This window comes from Choloepus didactylus, chromosome 13 (genome assembly GCF_015220235.1).
Source record: "Choloepus didactylus isolate mChoDid1 chromosome 13, mChoDid1.pri, whole genome shotgun sequence".
Classification (NCBI taxonomy): Eukaryota; Metazoa; Chordata; class Mammalia; order Pilosa; family Megalonychidae; genus Choloepus; species Choloepus didactylus.
The window spans coordinates 2,184,214-2,190,213 of record NC_051319.1 but is presented as its reverse complement, the minus strand read 5'-3'; positions in this window follow the sequence as shown (position 1 = coordinate 2,190,213).

Sequence of the window (6,000 nt, the reverse complement as noted above, 5' to 3'; positions counted from 1 at the left end):
TACCCAAAACATTCCATCCTCCCATCCTCCCCATTATTTATTTACTTTTCGTACCCATTTTTCTACTCATCTGTTCATACACTGGATAAAGGGAATGTGAGCCACAAGGTTTTCACAATCACACAGTCACACAGTGTAAGCTATGTAGTTATACAATTGCCTTCAAGAATCAAGGCTACTGGATTGCAGTTCAACAGTTTCAGATATTTCCTTTTAGCTATTCCAGTACACTGAAAACTAAAAAGGGATATCTATATAATGTATAAGAATAACTTCCAGAATGTCCTCTTGACTCCACTTGAAATCTCTCAGCCATTGAAACTATTTTGTTTCATTTCCCTCCCCATTTTGGTCAAGAAGTCTTTCTCAATCCCTTGATGACAGGTCCAGGTTCATCCCTGGGAGTCATGTCCCACATTGCCAGAGAGATTTACACCCCTGGGAATAATGTCTGACATGGGGGGGGGGCAGTGAGTTTATCTGCAGAGTTGGCTCAGAGAGAGAAGCCACATCTGAGCAACAAAAGAGATCCTCTAGGGGTGACTCTTAGGCACAGTTATAAGTAGGCTTAGCCTCTCCTTTGCAGTAACAAGCTTCATAAGGACACGTCCCAAGATCAAGGGCTCCGCCCACTAAACTGGTAGTTTCCAATGTTTGTGAGAATATCAGGCATTGCCCAGCTGGGGAAGTTTAATATTTCCACATTTTCCCCCAGTGCCTCAAGGGGGCTTTGCAAACACATTTTTATTATCTGTTGAAATTACTCTGGGATGTATCAGGGTTTCACACTAACTTGTACAAACCAATTAGATCTCACCCTCTATTCAAAGTTCTGTGTAATTATGGTGTTTGAATAAACTGACTACACAGGTTAAATTATATAGTGTGCTGTAGAAAATACAGATTTTGCAACAAATAAACATCTCTTCCTTGGGTCTTACACAGAAGTTGAAGTTTTAAAACACCATCAATATCATCCTTTACCCTTTAGTCTGATTTAACTCAGTCCTAACCAACTCTATTTCATTTATATCTCTAATTGAAGTTTGATCTCTTTTTCAACCTCTTTAATATTTGCTATATGGGGTAATACTGCATTTATAGCTGCTGAACTCTAGCTCTGAGTCTCAGGTGTCATGTCACACAGATACCCATAGTTCCAGGGACTGACTAGGTTATACACAAACAGCTCAGCATCTCAGAATTTAGAGACAACTGTTACAACTCATGATTAGATGTGACTTCTGTAAGAGCTTACAATCTAGGAACCTTTACCAAAAGCCTTCCCCGGTTAACCTATGCTCTCAGATTCAATTCTCAGAGTTTGCGCATTATAGTTAGTCTATTTCAGGGAGGTATTGTAATGTTTGTCTTTTCATTTCTGGTTTATTTCACTCAACATACTGTCTTCATTGTCCATGCATCTAGTTGCATACCTCACAACTTCCTTCTTGTAGCCACTCAATATTCCATTGTATGAATACACCACAGTTCAGCATTCTGTTCATCAGTTGATGTACTCTTAGGCCACCTCCATCTATTACAAATCATGAATACTGTCACCACAAACCTCACTGTGCAAATGTCCATTTGTGTCCCTGTATATACCCAATAACAGGGTTGCAGGACCATATGGCAACCCCATGCTTAGCTTCCTGTGGAATGACCACACTGCCCTCTAGATGGACTGCACCATTCTACTTCCCCTCCAATAGTGATTAGGTACCTCCCTCTCTCCACATTTTCTCCAGCACTTTCTGTTTATTTTTTAAACAGTTTTATTCACACACCATACATTCCCTCCTAAGTAAACAATAAAACATTCCCAGTATAATCCCATAATTAGACACTCACCACCACAATATATATGAGGACATTTCCATTTCTTCCACAAAGAAAGAGGAAGAGGGTAAAAGATAAAAAGGAAAACAGAAAAAAAGAAAAAAAAATGATGACTGATTTTTCTTTTCTTTCTTCAATTCAGCATTTGCAGGGTCATTCTCCAGTCTATATCCTCCTCCAGAGTTTCAAACAATTCAGAATTGTCTTTTTTTTTTTTTCATTTTTTATTGTGAACTTTAACATATATACCTAACAGTGATAACATTCAATGTACGATTTCACAAGTAGTTACAGAGAAAAACTCAAATAATGTCATGGGTCACATTTCCACAACTTCAGCCATTTCCATTACTGTAAAATATAGCATACATACAGAAAGGTGTCACCTCACAATGTACAGCTTAACAAGCAGTCATATAAGTAATTTCAAAAATTGTTATGGGTTACAGTTCCACAATTTCAGTTCTTTCCTTATTATGCAATACAAGGGATATACAGAAAGGTGAAGACCTTCAAGACAAAATTCAATGAGCAGCTGTGGAGCAAATCTCAAAGGATGAATCCCATTAACATACTATGGTCACTTCCGACCATTTTCATACCATTAACATCACCCTCATTATCACATCTGTACATGTTAGATCATTGTCTCCCTTCACTAAGTTCTGACTATCTCTAAGTTCCCTATATTCTGTTTTTTAGACACTTATTTTACATTTTTCACAGAGTTCACATTAGTGGTAACATACAATACCTCTCCTTTTGTATCTGGCTTATTTCACAGCATTATGTCTTCAAGGTCAGAATTGTCTTTTATTTCATTGAGTCTCTGGAGAGAAGTTTTCTGGAGCTGTTTACATTGCCATGTTGATAATGTCACCTCCCCATTATTTCTTAAGGCTAAATTCCTGAAAATGGGATTACTGGGTGTGATGGTTAGGTTCATGTGTCAACTTGGCCAGGTAATGTTGCCCAATTGTCTGGTCAAGCAAACACTGGTCTGTTACTGTCAGGATATTTTGTGGACTTAAATTATCAGTAAGTTGATTGCATCTGTGACTGATTACATCTACAATCAACTAAGGAGAGTTTCTTCAGCAACAAGAAGTGTTTCATCCAACCAGTTGAAGTCCTTAAAAGGAGAAGTGATGACTTCAGCAGTCAGAAGAGGGGATTTTCATCTCTACTTCTGCCAGTGAGCTTCTCCTGGGGAATTCATCAAAAACCTTCATCATTGTTGCTAGCTTGCAGCCTGCCCTTCAGAATTTGGAATTGTGCATCCCCACAGTTGCATGAGACACTGTTATAAAATCTCATAATATTTACAGATATCTCCTGGCAGCTCTGCTTCCCTAGAAAACCCTGACTAACACAGCTTTGGTACTGGGAGTGGTTCTTGAGAAATAGAATCTTAAAAATGGGCTCTCTGAATTGGTTCCGGAGTTTTTGCAATTGGTCCTCTCCTCTGATTAGATTCAAAGGTACTAATGACTCTATTTCCAATAATCAAGATGACACTGGAAGTTTATAGCATGAGTTGGCAATAGAGATAAAATATCACCATTGGATACTGCTAGTCATATGCTGATAAGAGGCAAGGTTCTGGGTGAGAGTGTTTTTGACACCTTAACAAGTTTTTTTGGCATTCAAAGGTATAATGATGTTGGCTGGATGTTCCTAAATATGCTGAATACAGTTATGAAAGAGAGAGATGAGCCCAAATCTTCAGATTTGCAACTAAGTGCCACATGAAAGTTTCTGTATTCCCTGAAAAAAATTTATTTCCTGTAGCTGCAGACTTGAGATCTCTGAAAACCAGACCCAGAGTCTCACTGTGTGAGTGGGCAGAGTTACAACGTAAACTAAATTCTCAACTTGCAGAGTTCTCTGCTATTAAAGTGATGGCATTGATTGGTAAGGAATGGAATTGTAAAAATTGGAATGGGGATATATGGGTTGGTATTGATTGCAGTGGGGACATTGAAACCCTAGATTCTGCTTAGTCTTTGCTAGATAAACCTGCTCTGAGGAAACAGCCACCCAACCTTCAGCCTGCCTTGAGGAAACAGTTCCAAACTCCAGTCTGCCCTGAGGAGCCTGCCATCCAACCTCCACCTAAAGAGATTAACCTTACAGTGCCTGATAAACTTGTAACCACCTCCCCTGAGGAGACAGCCTCACTCCTCTGTCTGGAGAGATTAATCCTGTTCCACCAGATGACACTGCAAAGGAATGTCCTGAATTAGCTTGAAAGGCACTTCTAACTCATCTTGTGACGCATCCCCACCTCCTCTTTTCTTCCACCCATATAACTAGACTAAACTCCCAAAAGGGCCCAAAAGGTGAGGTACAAAGTGTAACCCATGAGGAGTGTGATGGTTACGTTCATGTGTCAACTTGGCCAGGTTATAGTACCCAGCTGTCTGGTCAAGCAAACACTGGCCTAACAATTGCTGTGAGGACATTTGTGGCTGGTTAATAAACCAACAGGCTGGTTTATTAAATCATCAGACAATTGACTGCAGCTGTGACTGATGACTCACCAAAGGACATGTCTTCCACAATGAGGGAATGCAATTGGCTGGATTTAATCCAGTTAATCAGTTGAAGACTTATAAGCGAGACAGATAGAGGACCTTCACTTCTTCGGCTGCCCAGTGAAGCGTTTCCTGAGGAGTTCGTCGAAGTTGCCACTTTGCTTCCTGTGGAGTTCATTGAACACATTCGTCGAAGATCCCAGTTCATTTCCTGAGGAGTTCATCAAAGTTGCTGGTTCATTTCCTGAGGAGTTCATCGGACATCTTCCGTGGAGTTGACAGTTTGCTGACTGCTCTACAGAATTTGGACTCATGCATACCCACAGTTGCATGAGTCACTTTTATAAATTTTATAGTCATAGACACCTCTCACTGATTCTGTTTCCCTAGAGAACCCTAATTAATACAAGGAACTACGTTACACTCCAAAAGAACTGCATGAGTTTTCCAATTTATATAGAAAGAAATCAGGGGAATATGTGTGGGAATGGATATTAAAGGTGTGGGATAATAGGGAAGGAATATAAAGTTAGATTAGGCTGAATTTATTGATATGGGTCCACTAGGCAGAGATTCTGGATTCAATGTTGTAGCCTGAGGGGTTATAAAGGACTTTAACAGTTTGTTTGTGTGGTTAGCTGAAGCATGGATCAAAAAGTGGCTAATATTACCTGAGGCCAAAATGCCGGAACTGCCCTGGTATAATGTAGAGGAGGGGGTCTGAAGGCTTAGAGCAATTGGAATGTTAGAGTAGATTTATCATGGAAGATCTGCTCACCCACTCCAGGGATGTCCAGAAGACACACCTTTCACCAGGACTATGAGAAATAAATTTGTGGGACTAACTCCATCATCTCTGAAGAGCTCTGTAGTTGCCCTCTTCTGTAGGTCAGATATTACTGTGGGAACTGCTGTCACTAAACTAGAATCCTTAAACACTATGGGGATGATTGGATCCTGAGTTGGCAGAAGCCATGTGGCAGCACTTAATCAACAAATACATGGTGGGCATGGCTATCATAATGGACATCAGTCTCAAAGAAGCAATCAAAATAATCTAACTCACAGAGACCTATGGCATTGGCTAGTAGATCATGGGGTGGTACCTAGAAGTAAAATAGATGGGCAGTCTACTAAATTCTTACTTGATCTGTACAAGTAGAAGAGTTCTAGGTCAAGTGAACAAAAGTCTAACGAACTACAAAAACAGAGAGTCACAGCCTCCTAATCAATTCCCAGTCTTGAAAAGTTTATATATCCAGAGCCCCATGAATGAGTGGAGGGCTGGGTCCCCTTGGGGAAGGACCCTGTTACACTGCCAGAAATTTACACTATTAATCTTCCTCCCAGCCTTCTCAAAAGAGACCTATGGCCTTTTATCAGTGTAACTGTGCATTGGGGAAAAGGAAATGATCAGATTTTTGAGGGATTATTAGACACTGGTTCAGAAATGACATTAATTCCAGGAGACTCAAAACATCATTGTGGTCTTCCAGTCAGAGTAGTGGCTTATTGAAGTCTAGTGATCTATGGAGTTTCTGCTCAGCTCCATCTCGCAGTGGTTCCAGTGGATCCCCAGATCCATTCTGTTATTTCCCTAGTTCCAGAATGCATAACCGGA